This window comes from Lissotriton helveticus, chromosome 5_1 (genome assembly GCF_964261635.1).
Source record: "Lissotriton helveticus chromosome 5_1, aLisHel1.1, whole genome shotgun sequence".
NCBI classification, from domain to species: domain Eukaryota; kingdom Metazoa; phylum Chordata; class Amphibia; order Caudata; family Salamandridae; genus Lissotriton; species Lissotriton helveticus.
Genome location: NC_136065.1, coordinates 1617609395 through 1617624564, shown reverse-complemented (window position 1 = coordinate 1617624564; position 15170 = coordinate 1617609395). Strand labels below are relative to the sequence as shown.

Sequence of the window (15170 nt, the reverse complement as noted above, 5' to 3'; positions counted from 1 at the left end):
AACACTGCATTAGAAATAAACATTTCAAACCTGCACGTGTCTTTATTCACTCCTCGTTTTGGACTGGTATGATAGTATAACGAAAGAGTGTTCATGTGTTCCACGTTCCCTGAGGTATACTAAGTCCATGTTCTTGGTTTCTAAATCATTGTGAGTTTGTAAGAACCAATGAGACACTGATTGCTAGTCTGGTAGGGGATTTTGGGTACTAAGGTGAGTTTTGGCACATCCTAATTTACTGGGGTTTCAAGTCTCTATGCACAGTTCTGTGTGAGAGCAGGATCCCTGCGACAGCGTCGACTGCACATACTAACTCTATAATATCTATATAATCAGATAGGACTGTCTTGTGATTGTATGTAATCTGACATGGATTGATACTCGTGCTTTTCTGTCCCATGATACTTATTCCTGAGGTTCTTGGCATGACCCACTATATTTTGGGAATGTGTATTAAATATTATTTTCTAAATATGATACTGTGATTGTGACGTGTGTTCATGACAATTCTGTGTATTCTTAATTCTGACTGTTTTTGTAGGGACCAGTGTTCCTTTAAAATAGCGTAAATGTTCAAAATCATGCTTTTCTGCTCGTCAAAAGGGTCATATCAACGGAATTGAGAACAGATGTCTATTTTAGGCTACTCCAGTTGCCATACACATGGAAGGCCTGAAGCCATTTTTCTTAGGCTCACTCTGTGGATTGCACAATAGGTGCTGCAGTCCACAGATGACATTTAACTTCCTGACCCTGGCTATCTATTCTATATCATACTCTAGAGACAAGTTAAATACGTTTCTTAGGGTTAAGCCAATTTAGCCATGTTTTAAGTTGGAGTAGAGGCACTTTACTCATATTTAACAGAGGAAAATTGACGACCTGAGTGAAATTTTGTGGATTTTTGAATTTTTTTTTATTGTGCTTGCTATGCGAAGTTCCCAAAATCTAGCCATTACACTACATCATGTAGTTATATGCCATGCCTGGGAAACATTTACCACAAACACATAGATACAACAGAATGCAGGAGCTATTGTTCACATTTGGGCCATACGTAGGTAGCTTAATACTGGCCGGTAACGGCCGAAAATCGGTAAATTTGTCGTTACCGACCGGTATTTAGCTTTTTCTAGAGTAGGTGGCTTGATTTTAGGGTTCAGTAATTTACCGATTCGGTAATTTAAGGATTCGGTAAATTACAGATTCCTTAAAATACTGAATCGGTAAATTATCGAATCCTAAAATCCTATGTAGGGAGCACTCAAGTGAGTGCATTTTTGATTTAAGGATTCGTTATTTACCTCCAACTACAAGTTGGTGGTAAATATCAAAAACCTTTAAAAAAGCAATTTTGTGCCATGTGGCAGACATACATGCCCTTAGGGCATGTATGTGTACCACATGTGCACACATGTACGATTCAGGGGTGCAACAAGGTGTCAATTTTTATTTATTTTTTTATTTTGGAAGTTTTCTATAGCGCTGGCCAGACCCGAGGGCATTGGAGCGCTTTACAACAAGATGAGGAGGAGGCAAAAATAAATGATAAGGCAAGGAGAGAGACAGGAAAGGTTCAAATGGAATCATTACAGAGTTCAGCTGAATGTCAGAGGGAGGCTGGTTGAGGGAGAAAAAGTTCAAAAACAGACTTTACAGTTCTCTTGGGTCTTCACGGTGAGCCGATTGAGGTAGAAGGGACGATGTAGCCTCAGGTGAGCCATAGAGGCGGAGGGGTCAGGAGGTGGTATTAAGGTCCAAGGAAGGCACGACTGGAGGTGGAGAAGTTTGTTTTGTGGTGTCAGCCGGGGGGCTAAGAATGGAATAGGTAGGAAGTGGCTGTGCGATGCCACGTGGCTACCCGTTGAGGGAGCGCTGATGGGAGCCAGCCAGGAGGAGGCAAGAGCATCACGTAATTGCGTTCCGGAAGGCACGGTTGAGGTAGAGAGTTTTAAGGAGACTTTTGAATTTTGGAAAGGAAAGGGTGGTTCTGACGTTGATTGGGATGGCGTTCCAGATTTTTGGGGTGTTTCCAGCAAAAGAGCGGGCAGCAGTCGTTTGTTTACGCATTTTTAAGGGAATGAGGAGGAGAGAGTTGGAGCTCCTGCCACCCTTGAATATGTTCCCCCTATTACTGATTCGGTATTTACCGAATCGGTAATGGTGAATGGCTTCCCATTCATTCCTATGGGCCTCCAGCCCGATTCTTAAATACCGAATCGGTAAAATTCGGTATTTAAGAATCGGTACATAGAGATTACCTACATATGGCCCTTTGTCTTGAAAATTTATTTAAGGAAGCATTTTGGGCTAAAATACAGCACAAAATGATGGGTTTGCATTTTGCGTAACTATGCATAGTTTTGGTGAATTTTCCGCAAAGCTAATTCTTTTTCATTTGTAGTGCGATTTCAAGCACTACAAAAAGTACAACAAAGTGCATTTTGTGAATATGGCCCTCTATATGGGACCGATGCAAAGATATTCTGGTCCTGATATTAAAAAGACATATGCTTTTTCTCTCTCGGCTATTGCCTGGTCCTTACTGGAATTAAATGCATTCTAATCAGGGCCGAACTGGGAACTGAAACCGGCCCTGGGAAACTTCACCACCAGCCCCCCTGGAAGGGGGAAGGTGGTGTTTGCTACGGTCAGTTTCAGCCAATTTTGTTACAGGGGGCGGAATTGCCGGGCCCCGGTAACAGAAACAGCTCCCCAGGGCCTAAAACCACCCCCACCCTGGTGGCCTACAGGTCCACTACAGTCAGTCCAGCCCTGATTCTAACTAACTTCAAATAGCTGTCTTTACAGTGGATGTCACAATTTGTATGAGCCTTAGAATGTTTAATCAGACACATTTGTTTCACCCTCTTCCCAAAGATTTTCATAACTTTCCAGATTATAATCTAAAGTAAGAAAACCTGTCGATGACGCTGAGAAATGACTTTGAACTCTGAATGTGATTCAGAGAACGTCACTGCGCTCCAATGGCTGAGGTGGCCTTAAGGAGTATGAAATGGTTTGTGGAGAATGAGCAGATTTAGTTCAAAAGAAGCTGTCTTGCCTTTAAAGACATGAATGATTGCCCTTTACTTAATTAGTGAATACACTCACATAGTTTGTTGTTGATTCAATTCCACTCAAAACGCTAATTCCATCAACAAATGTCATATCTCCAACCAATCGAGCTCTGCTGACAGACATAACTTCTACACTTTAGAATCGGTTCCACCTTTCAGTACACTCCAGCTGGCTACGTCAGTGCAATCCTTGCCCTTGCAGATAACTCATGGTGAAGGAAGTTCTATTAGTGGATAAGTGCGTGGTTTGGTGAGAGCGTTCTGCTGACATTGATAGGGTTGCTGTTAGTCAGGGTGACAGTGGAGATGCTACGTATGAAGGCATCAGTTGTGGTGCATCTGGTGCGACTACTACCCTTCATGCAGGGGCAGGTGGGCATATATTAATGGTGGTTACAGTTCATTCGCTAGTGGCTAGGCCTGGAAGATACAGAGGCAGTAAACAACAAATTTAAGTTGCAGACTTTGATTTTCTGCACCTCTTATGTACATCATGCTGTTGTTTGTTGGATTTTTTCCAGCTTTTGGATGGTGGCAGTTGAGCAGGTTGTCATTGCAGTGGCAAGCCAGCTTCTGTAGCCAAACATCTTTTTATAAGGTGCCGCTATTTTCTGTCTGTATTTGTTCTGTTTCAAATAGGATCAGTAGCCAAAAAGGAGCACAAATGCTGATGTCCAATCAGGCATGACTATGTCAAACAACAAAAGAGTGTAGTCAGAAGAGAATATAGTTAAGCACAGTTTTTGAGAAAGATGAAATCAACCTAAAAGTTCACAGTGGAGGTCATTTTGGGATTTCTCTAGAAGCCCTCACTCACCACCCTGGGTGGTGACATGCTTCATCATCGGGCCCACCAGGAGAAGCCGAATGCTTCCCTGGTGTGCTACAACGCCAGGTTACAGCGGAGCTGGGTTTTCGTGACAATAGTGTGAAAACATAAGTGAATTAAAAAATGCCAACGAGCTGTACCATACAAAAAACTTTATTCTGTGGTCAGCCAGGCATTAGTTAAAATATATGTGTCGGGAAATTTACCAACTAATGTGTTGGGTATTTCCACTTAGAGTGGGGTCGACATGTTTCTGCCCATATATGTGTAGATTTTACTGGGCTTTCATCAGGACCGTGTAGCAGTGTATCTTGGTGGTGTAGGCGCGCTAAGGCCCACCCTTACCAGAGGACATGAAAGTTAAAATTCTGTGTAGAAATAGGTGCAAAAAGAACAAACCAGAAAAAGTGGGTGTTCCTTCAGAATTTGAGGAACCTGTGGTCTGAAAGAAAATGACAAACACACATTGAAGACAACAACATGACATTAATATTGTAGGACTGGAACGAATTTTGCAATAACTGATCTCAGTGCACTGTGCTTGGGCTAGTCAATATGCGTGCGTGCCCGTGGTGCCATATAATGCTACATTAATGCCTGAAACGCTGTCCTGGGGTACAGGCAGTCTCGGGGCATGCATTGAGGCAAAAGAACACGATCGCCGACTGTCAGGATAGTTGAATTAACATCACTCGTGGTTCAGCGATCAATGTGCCAGAATGCGGGACGGGTGGTAATAAAGGTTAGCACTAATCAAAAGGTTTAAAATAGGTAGAGAAGTTCTCACTTGTTATTTAAAAGATCCACACCCCATGGGTCTCGGGAGGGGGGTGGTGGCGACAATGGCACACCCTGGGAAAGGATATAGAGGTTAGATCTTTCTCAAAAACTGTGCTTAACTATATTCTCTTCTGACGACACTCTTTTGTTGTTTGACATAATTATTTGGGGGACTGAGAGTGTCCTGTCTCTTCCCTCCCTCTCTAGTTGTTTTATTTATTTATTAATTTTTTTATTTTTTTTTATTTATTTTTTTTCCATCAGACATGACCTCAGATAGAATGACATGAATAATAAAAAGAATAATTAGCAGTAGAACGAAAATCTTAGGGAAAAATGCAGAAAACCCACCCAAACAAATGTTTAAACATACACATAGCATTTGCATAGCACAATATAGTGCTCCGATTGAAGTGCCTCCATTTATGGGTGGGACTTCAGTGCATTTTCATTCATGTGAATCTTCTACTTCAGTAACTTTGTAATTACACAGCCCAATTCCCGCCAACCTCAGCATAGTAGAGACTTTTATTTGTTTCTCTAGAATAGTCCCCCTCAATAAAGACACCCGTCTTTTGCTTATCCAGCATCGTGTTTGCTGGGGTAAGAACTATGTTGTACATAAATATGACACAAAGGCAGGTAACATTATCAGTTGGTAGTTCCTCACAATCACATAGCGTAGCAGCGTCCCTTGTGCCTCAGTCGCAAGGAATACCACATCACAGTGAAACACTTGTACAGTGAGAGTCTACAGAGGCATACGGCCTCAAACACAAGTTAAATCATAACACACCCTCCTTCCTTCTACACACAGTTAGAACCGAACAATAATGAACTGTAAGCACAAATGAAGAAAAAAGAAGCAGTGGGAACAATTGCAGATGAGAAAGAAAGATACAAAAGAAATACATAAGTATGCAAAGGAGAGGTAAGAACCATCAGCATTAAACATGGTAAAACAAGAAGGTAGAAAAGCAACAACACACCCTACAGGAGGATGAAGCATTGCAAAAGTTGCTAGTACTAAGACCCGGAAGGAAATGCAGAGAGCAATGGGGGAAGGACTATCCCACCAGGAAATCCTGCAAGTGGTGAGGAGGCCCCCTGACCCATAAGGGTCCCTGACACCGTTAAGCAACTTGAGAAAGGTGTCAATCTTGACTCTAATCACTGAGAGTCTGGTGAACACCCAAGTTGTCACCACCAGGACAAGTCGCTCTCATCTCTGTACACGCACGAGAACTGTTCAATAATTGGAGATCAGGCACCAACATATAACCTGAGCAAGCATCTCTACCTACAATAGTCCTGGGTGGTTTGTCTCATGAGCAGTACTTGGCCACTCTGTGTAAATTCTACTTCTTCCATTAGTCAACGCAACGTGCCACTTGTGAATCTCCTGAACCTGAAAAGGACCACAGAACTTACTCAGACCCTGAATACAATGACCAGATCTGACTTTGACCCAATCTCCTACTTAAATATTGGTGGAGGACTTCAACTGGGAATGAACAAGAGTGGGTGCAGAAGTGGGTGTAGATTCATCACTAACACACACACACACACACACACACACTTCCCTTCCAAAAACTTTCAGACTCAAGAGGGTACTAACCTAGATGAGGGTTTCCTTCCATGCATGGCAACAAGAGGAACTACACCTGTAGTAGAATTTTCTGTGGTGCGGAAAGCCCAGACTAATTTGTTCAAGGTTTCGTCAACATCCAGGTTGTTGGCAAGAGCAAGACCTATTGCTTCCTTAATCATACAGTTAGATCTCTCCACGATACCATTGGATCGGGGATTATAAATTGCAGTGAGAGAATGTTTAATCCCACAATTACGTAAACATTCACACATTTCACCAGAAGTCAACTGTGTGCCATTGTCTGTTATAAGGACAGTGGGATAACATTCTTCTTTAAACATACTGTGCAACAATTTTATGGTGACTCTAGTAGTAATTTCGGGAAGAAGGTTACTTGATCAACCATCTAGAGTGAACATCCATGACAACATGCCAAATCTCTTGTTGGGATGAACACCTGGCATAGGTCTAATTAAATGAAGGCAAACGCCTTGCCAAACCACACAAGGATCCTGGATGGAACTCGGGACAGACTGTGGCCTGACCTTCAACCTCTTCCATACACACTGCATACACTGCACCTTTCAACCCAAACAACCATCTTACCATCCATTCTGGGCCACCAGAATTTGCATCTTAAACTTTTTTAGTAATAGTCTGTCCCAGGGGTCCTTCATGGTCTATGTCAAATAACCTCTTACGAATGCCAAACGAAGGAACAATCTTATCACCCCGCATAACAATCTGGTCTGCAACAATGGATAATTCATAAATAACAGCATTAAAACGTCTCACATTACAAGGCAAAGTGCTCACTCTTAATCCACCTTTGAGTATGAGGTTAAAAACACACTTCAGAACCTCATCTTGCAGCATGGCATCCACCCACTCTTCTTTGCTAACCACACCACAACTCCACTGAACCGCATCTTCCACACTAGCAATGGCTCCTTCCCTTGCACTCTTGGTCACACCAATTGTTTCCACTTTTTCCCACTCCAAAGGCAAACGCGACAAGCAACCTGCCTTAACTTTGCGTGAACCAGAAATCAGCTCAACCTGGAAGTTGTACTCCTGCAACCTGGAAGCCAGGCGAGCTAGTCTGGCTGACCCTTTCCCTGCCCCACCTGGTGGCAACATTTTCAACAGAGGCTTGTGGTCAGTCTAGAGAAGAATCATTCGCCCCACAAACATACGTTCTGAATTATTCCACACCCCAGGTGGCAGCTAAAGTCTCTTTCTCAGTTACGGACTAATGACGTTCAATAGCTGTCAAGGTGCGTGAAGCAAATGCCACAGTTTTTTCTGAAGTACCATCATTCTGAGACAAGACAGCTCCAATACCAGTGTCACTGGCATCAACTACGACAATGGTTCAAAAGGCAAAAGAATTCCTGCATCACAAATCTCATGCTTGATGTTTTCAAAACAAGTCTTCTGACCTGGTTCCCATGCAAAGTTTACCCCCTTCCTCATAAGTACCTTCAAAGGTTCTGTTTTACTTGCAAAGTTCCTCACAAACTTGGAGTAATACTCAATTAACCCAAGGAAGAAATGCAATTGATCCCTTTTGCTTGGAATGGGAGCCAACCTTATAGAAGCAAGCACATCTTTTTTGAGTTTTACACCTTCAGAAGAAAGGGAGTGTCCCAAGTACTCCAAGTACTCCACCTTTATGACAAGGAAAGCACATTTTTCCCTACGTAGCGTTTTGCTAACTCGGGATAAATTATTTTTCTCTTATTTCTTATTCTCTTTTTTTCTCTTACAAAACAAGAAGTGTTTAGCCAACGCTTAATCCATCATACAACACTATATACATATCTATATACACACCTATGTACAACAGAAATCAACACAAACAATTTTGACAAAAAATGAAAAACAAAACAAAAAACTAAATAGTTTTTCACCCTCAAAGAACAAATGTAGCAACAGCTAAGTGCCCTCCTATTAACTCTAGGGGGTGCACTCGGAGGTAGTCTGACACCACTGGTTCAGTGCACAGATTTGCAGAACCTAAATCCAAAAGTGTGTCACAAGGCATTAATCTCCGGTCGCGTTTCGGCCTTCCAATAAGTCTGGCCTCTTCAGGACAGGGCGATAAACAACCTAAAAATACATATAATACAATATAAAGGTCTAGATTTGGAGATCCGATCATACACTCTGTGCCTTCAAGCCCACCAAAACCGATCCGTCTCCTGCACCCATTGTGCTCAGAAAATAAAACAAAAAGCGTGGTGTGTCCAGAACGAAACAAAAACACAGCAGATCAAGAAAAGAGAGAATGTGACATTCAGAGGTTCCACCCTATGTCAAGACCGGCTCTTACAGTAAAGCAAAAATAAAGTAACCAGGTAACCCAATCACCAGTTCTACATGCTTGTAGAACGACACAGAAGGTGAAAGGAAACAGCCAAAGCTGAATAAAGCAATTTATTGCTACATCAATGGCATGCAGAATCATATATACCCTTGTTGTCCGGGTCCTGTTACTTACAAGCAAGCTCAATCCGGCAGCGGCAGGAGAACAATCATTTAGGGTACAATCACTATTTCTGAGGGACAAAGTAAACACGCTCGTAAGTACTAGCACAGACACCTAATAGTCCTTATCTAACCCCCCCTTTTTTGCCTAGAGTTTCCATATGCATACACATGAACCCTGCTCGAAGTCTCCTACCTTATGACTCCCTGGCAGGGGTGCGTCTTCATTCACATCCAAATTAGTCTTTTCTACAAGCTGTCAACTTTCCAAGGGTCACTACAAACAAATAGTATAAAAACGCACCATAAGTGCCAGTCTCGTATGGCCACCGTGGGAAATCAAGGTTACACCACATCTAGGCTGGAAAATAAAGCGTATCACCGCGCTTACTTTACCTTCGCTGTATGTGATGTTCCTTTACTCTACAACACACAGGGCCGCCATCGTGGTCAGGAAAAACTGGACACACACACACACCCGAACTTTCTCTATAGCGAGCTGACTACGTCGTGTCCCATGTGACCGCAGCGTTAAACCAAAAACATAGAGAGCGGACAAAAGCACCAAACTGCTAGTAGTGCTCAAAACGGAATGCAGGCAACCAATGTACCGACTCTCTCTCAGGTGCCTATGTCTGGATCCAAGGTAGGGGGTTGCAACACTAACCTAAGCTAAAGTGTAGCGTCTCTACTTATTTGTGCATACATTATCAACTAAAAAAACGAAAAAAATGATATATCACAAGTTACTTTCCAAAAGAATTCCTGAACTGTGAGCACACGAAAACACATGATCCCAGTACTATATTCTTCAGTGTTAGTGCCTAAATGCTTTCTACATGCTTCAAAATTCCACAAACAAGGTTTACAAAAGGTTCCCATGAAGGGAACAAGGGTAAAAAACGGAGGCGGATCGGGAGGCAGAGACCTATCGGGCACAGAGACGGACAGTAAATCCACACAATTCACAGACATGTATAAAACATACAGTAAATGGTACCACAATCATATTGTGTGTCCGATAACATATTCATCAGCAATGTACATACTACACCATTATCTCATAAGGCATATACAATATATATTCAAATAGTCACCTACTTAATACACAAGAAGTGATTACAATTTCAGCAAATAATTACAAATAACAAACAAATACATAAAAGCAGAACAATGGTTCAGCAATGTCACAAGGAATCTCATCACAGTCTAATCAAGGATTTATTAATGCCCATATCTCATCACGGTCATTCTAATTTCTAATTTAAAAAATTTATAAAGCGCAGCGTGCACCGTACGGTTTCTTGGCGCTAGTGGATAGTTCGACACCTGAGGAAAAATTAAACCTGTCGTGGGCAAGAGGGGGAATTACACAGGGAAGGCTTGTTTGAAAAGAAACGTTTTTAAATCTTTACGAAAAGAAAGATAGTGAGTTGCAGAGCGGAGGTGGTCAGGAAGGGAGTTCCAAAACGTGGGGGCAAGGGTAGCGAAGTTAGTTCCACCCCACTTTTTACGTTTGAAACGTGGGATTTGAAGGAAGGATTTGGAGGAGGAGCGAAGCTCTCTGGTAGGGACGTACTCCTTTATTAACGAGGAAATGAAAGCAGGGGCAGTGCCTTGACGGGCCTGGAACACCATACAGCCGGTCTTGAACAGGGAACGTTCCCTAACAGGGAGCCAGTGAAGGTCTCTGAAGAGGGGTGTGGAGTGGTGATAACGCGGGAGACCATAGACCAGCCGGGCCGCCTGGTTCTGAACCATCTGGAGTCTCCGCAGGCTATATGCTGGAATGCCGTTGTAGATGGCATTGGCATAGTCTAACCTCGAAATCACCAGTGCGGCCATGATCAACTTAAGTGCCTGTGGGGTGAAGAAGCGGGAAACAGTGTGAATAGTTCGGAGGGTGAGGAAACAGGAGGAGACCACAGTGCTAATTTGTGAGTGGAGGGTGAGCTGGTTGTTGATTTTAACCCCCAGTGTCTTAACTGCGGTTGAGGGGGTGGGGGAGGGACCAAGAGAGGAGGGCCAGAATCGGGAATTCCAGGGACTGGACGAACCACCGGTGAGAACCAACTCGGTTTTGTCCGGGTTCAATTTAAGATGGTTGTGGTTCATCCAGTCCCTGATGAAAGTCATGGTAGACTGAAAGTTAGAGACAGAAAGAGGAGAGGAAGACAGGTCAAAGATGAGCTGGAGGTCGTCGGCATAATTGTACACGGTGACTTCCAGCTGCTGAAGAGCGAAAATGAGGGGAGAGATATAGAGGTTAAATAATAAAGGAGAAAGAGAAGATCCCTGGCGGACACCACAAGTGACAGGAAGTGGAGTGGTCGTAAAGTCTCCTAGTCGGACCGCCTGAGTGCGGTCCCTCAGGAAGGAGGACAGCCAAATCAGGGCTGAACCCTCAATTCCAGCCGCCTTGACACGGGACAATAAGATGGTATGGTCAACCGTGTCAAAGGCGGCAGAGAGATCGAGAAGTACCAGCGCCTGATGATTGTTATTGTCCATACCCTTCCTGAGGGTATCCAAGACCGAAACCACAACTGATTCGGTCGAGTGCCTGGGGCGAAAGCCAGCCTGGCGGGAGGCCAATCCCCCATTAGCCTCTACGTGGGCGCTGAAAACCGCGGTGGCATGGCGTTCCAGCACCTTGCCCAGGTAGGGCAGCAGGGAAATTGGGCGGTAGTTGGCTGAGATGGACGGGTCAGCGCCGGGCTTTTTTAGGATGGGCACTATAGTGGCTGTTTTGAGCGCCGGGGTCACTACTCCCTGCGCAAGGGAGTTGTTGAGGAAGGTGATGGGGGCTTCAGGACAGGAGGAGTAGATATGTTGCAGGATTCGAGCCGGACAGATGTCTGCCGGGGAACCCGACTTTACTTTGGGGAGTATCTCGCGGAATCTGGCCTCAGTAAGGGGAGGGATAGAGGTAAGATGACCACGGATAGTGGGAAAGGAGGGATCCACAAAGACAGGTGAGGGGAGGGGGATGTTAGCCTTAATGATAGCGATTTTCTCTAAGAAGTAAGTGTTGAGTTGGTCGCATAGTGACTGGGATGGAGGGATTTGGAGTGAAGCTCTATCGGAGTAGGCCAGGTCGTTCACTATACTGAATATTTCTCTAGATTTGTTTTCGGCTGCCATTATTTTTGTGGAGAAATAGGTGGTTTTGGCGGAGAGAATTGCAGTTTTGTAGTCAGCAAGTGATTTAAGATAAAGGGTTTTTGATGAGGGGCAATAGTTTCTTCTCCACTGTCTCTCCGCCTGTCGAGCGGTCAGTTTTAGTTCTTTTAGGCGGTCATTGAACCATCTGTTGGAATCCTTTGGTCGTCGGATGGAAATGCGACGCAAGGGAGCCACTGAGTCACAGCCTCCAATCAGCCAGGTGTTAATGGCGTTGGCTTGAGAGTGGGAGGAGAGGCCGGAGAGAATCGGGGTGGAGTTCCGAAGCAGGGAGGACAAGGAAGGGAGGTCGACTCTGTTCCAATTCCGCGCCCAGGTATTTCTGGCGTGAGGGACTTTGGATACACGGTTGTGAGAAATGGAAAAGCAAATGAGGGCATGGTCGGACCAACAGCAGGGGGATACAGTCACCGAGGATATTTGGAGATTGAGGGACCAAACCTGGTCAAGTACATGACCGTGGGAGTGAGTGGGGACAGTTATATGCGGAACAAAGTTCAGAGAAGAAAGAGATTCTGTGAACTCTTTCGAAGCAGTGCACTCTGAGGGGTCCGCAGGCCAGTAATTAAAATCCCCTAGCACCAAGACCGAAGCGTAGTTGACCACCAAATTGGCCAGCAGGTCTTGAAATGCCGGTAGGAATAGTGAAGAAGACTGGGGTGGGCGGTACATTAGGAGACAAGTAATAGGGGGAGAGAAGGATAGGGAGCGGACCACAAGAAACTCAGTGAGGGCGATGGGAGGAAAAGGAAGGGTTTGAAAGTTTAATTCTGACCGAGCGATTAACGCCACACCGCCACCAGCCCTGCCCGCCGGACGATCGGCCCGAAGGGCAACATAGGAAGGGGGGAGGGTAGCCAGAAGTACAGAAAGGGAAGAATCACAGAACCAGGTTTCGGTCAAGAGCAGCAGGTCAGGCTTCTCAGTATCAAGCAGGACAAACAGCTCGTGGTGGTGCTTGACCGCTGACCTGGTATTAAGTAGAAAAGCAGATAACGGCGGAGGAGAGGGGAGAGGGTCAGGCAAGGGGGAGTCCTGAGGTGGGGGGATGAGTCGGGCGGGGGGCAATGTAGGAGTGGAAGAGGGGACAAGACCTAATGAGGCAATGTGTCTTTGGACGGTTTCTGAGAGAGGCCAGTCGCCTTGGAGGGTGGTAAGCTCCTCAGAAGAGTATGAGATACATTTGGCATTGGGTCGTGCCCCTGGCCCCGTCCGGCCGCGGACGGGCGCAGACGGGCTTGCCTTAGGCGCGCCTTCGGCGCGCAAACGGCGCGCCCGCTGCGCACGTCCGCTGCGCGTTCTGGGATTGCACATTGATAAAGGAGATCTTGAGGCGGGAAGGGGGCGTGGCCTCTAGGTGGGCGTGGCCGAGCGTGTGACAAGCCGGAGGGAGGGGGTCACGTGAGCGCTGGATCCGCTGCACGGCGCCCTCGAAGTGAAAATTAGCAATGGAATCGAGGTAGGTTGAAAGTACAAGTTTAAAAACACAAGTATCACAATAAATGTCTAAAAAGCAACACTCCCGGCTATTTTGCCTCAGGAGACTCACAATCGCCCCAGCGCTAGCGTCTCAGCGCTTATAAAGGGCGGGAAGGGGGCGTGGCCTCTGGGTGGGCGTGGCCGAGCGTGTGACAAGCCGGAGGGAGGGGGTCACGTGAGCGCTGGATCCGCTGCACGGCGCCCTCGAAGTGAAAATTAGCAATGGGAATCGAGGTAGGTTGAAAGTACAAGTTTAAAAACACAAGTATCACAATAAATGTCTAAAAAGCAACACTCCCGGCTATTTTGCCTCAGGAGACTCACAATCGCCCCAGCGCTAGCGTCTCAGCGCTTATAAAGGGCGGGAAGGGGGCGTGGCCTCTAGGTGGCCGTGGCCGAGCATGTGACAAGCCGGAGGGAGGGGGTCACGTGAGCGCTGGATCTGCTGCACGGCGCCCTCGAAGTGAAAATTAGCAATGGGAATCGAGGTAGGTTGAAAGTACAAGTTTAAAAACACAAGTATCACAATAAATGTCTAAAAAGCAACACTCCCGGCTATTTTGCCTCAGGAGACTCACAATCATTCAGACCTCCTCTTGCAGTCTCATATTTTTCAATCATTCTGGCTTCCAATCTATTAAGGGTTGCCTGCACTATCGCAGTACTCTCCGCTCTTACTACCATTAAGACGGACCAACTGATCTCATTTTCGTTGTGTCCCTCCTCAATCTATTGCTGCACCAATGGGGCTCCCAAATTGCGGCATCTCATTCTGGACTGATGCTGGACTACTCTCATTTTTACGGTCTGAGTAGTTTGCCCTATGTACGTTTTTCCACACGGGCACGAGATGCAGTAGACCACATTTTTGGTGTTGCAATTCGAGAAACTCAATTGTGTATGCTTTCTGCCATTGATCATCACATATTTGGTATTACTAGTGAATGGACAAACCACACAACCATTGCATCTATGGTGTCCAACTACCGGGGGTAGATTTAACATACTTCTTAGGTTTCCCTTTTCCGGTATAGTTCTGACTGCCTTAACCAGATATTGTTGAATATTTTTACCCTTGCGAAAAGCAAACAATGGTGTAGGGATGTTAAACTGTTGTATTAATCGCCAATTTCTGAGGATAATTTGTTTAATCTTGTTGGCCTTAGGACTATAGGTCAGGACACAAGTCATCTTTTCAGTATTCTGTTTTTCTTTTGGCGTCAACAGTGTCTCACGAGGTGTGAACCAAGCCCTCTTGAGCGCTGTTTTCACCAATTTCTTGGGATATCCTCTGTTCACCAGTTTAGATTGTAATTTTTCTGCGTTTTCAAGGTAGTCACATTTATTTTTGCAATTTCGGCGGATCCTCAAAAATTGCCCATAGGGCAAGTTCTCCTTCAGAGTCCTAGGGTGTCCACTATTAAAGTGGAGGAGAGTGTCCTGATCCGTTGGTTTGGAGTACAAGCTAACCTCTAGTTTCCCATCCTTGTGAATCACATTCAAACCCAGAACATTAATTTGGGATTGACTGTGGGACATAGTGAATTTCAAGTCTGCAGATCTATTATTCAGCCAATCGTGAAAAAAACCTAGTTGTTCCACACTCCCTGAACAAATCATAAAAATATCGTCAATAAAACGACTCCATTTTATAATATGTGATCTAAAGGGTGTTGTCTCCTGGAAAATGTAGTTACTTTCAAACATGTCCATAACTAGATTAACATTTTCCGGTGCA

General features: G+C 44.9%; 1 long non-coding RNA gene across 1 annotated transcript in view; it reads right to left on the bottom strand.

Moving 5' to 3' along the window:
* LOC144753736 (uncharacterized) overlaps window positions 1-9252 on the bottom strand; it is a 109017-nt gene extending 99765 nt beyond the window's left edge. Inside the window, exons 1-2 of the long non-coding RNA XR_013594504.1 lie at window positions 9167-9252; window positions 8967-9047 (exon numbers count right to left, since the gene is read on the bottom strand). This is a non-coding gene — a long non-coding RNA (uncharacterized LOC144753736). The remainder of the gene's footprint in view (window positions 1-8966; window positions 9048-9166) is intronic.
* Window positions 9253-15170: the final 5918 nt, after the last annotated feature.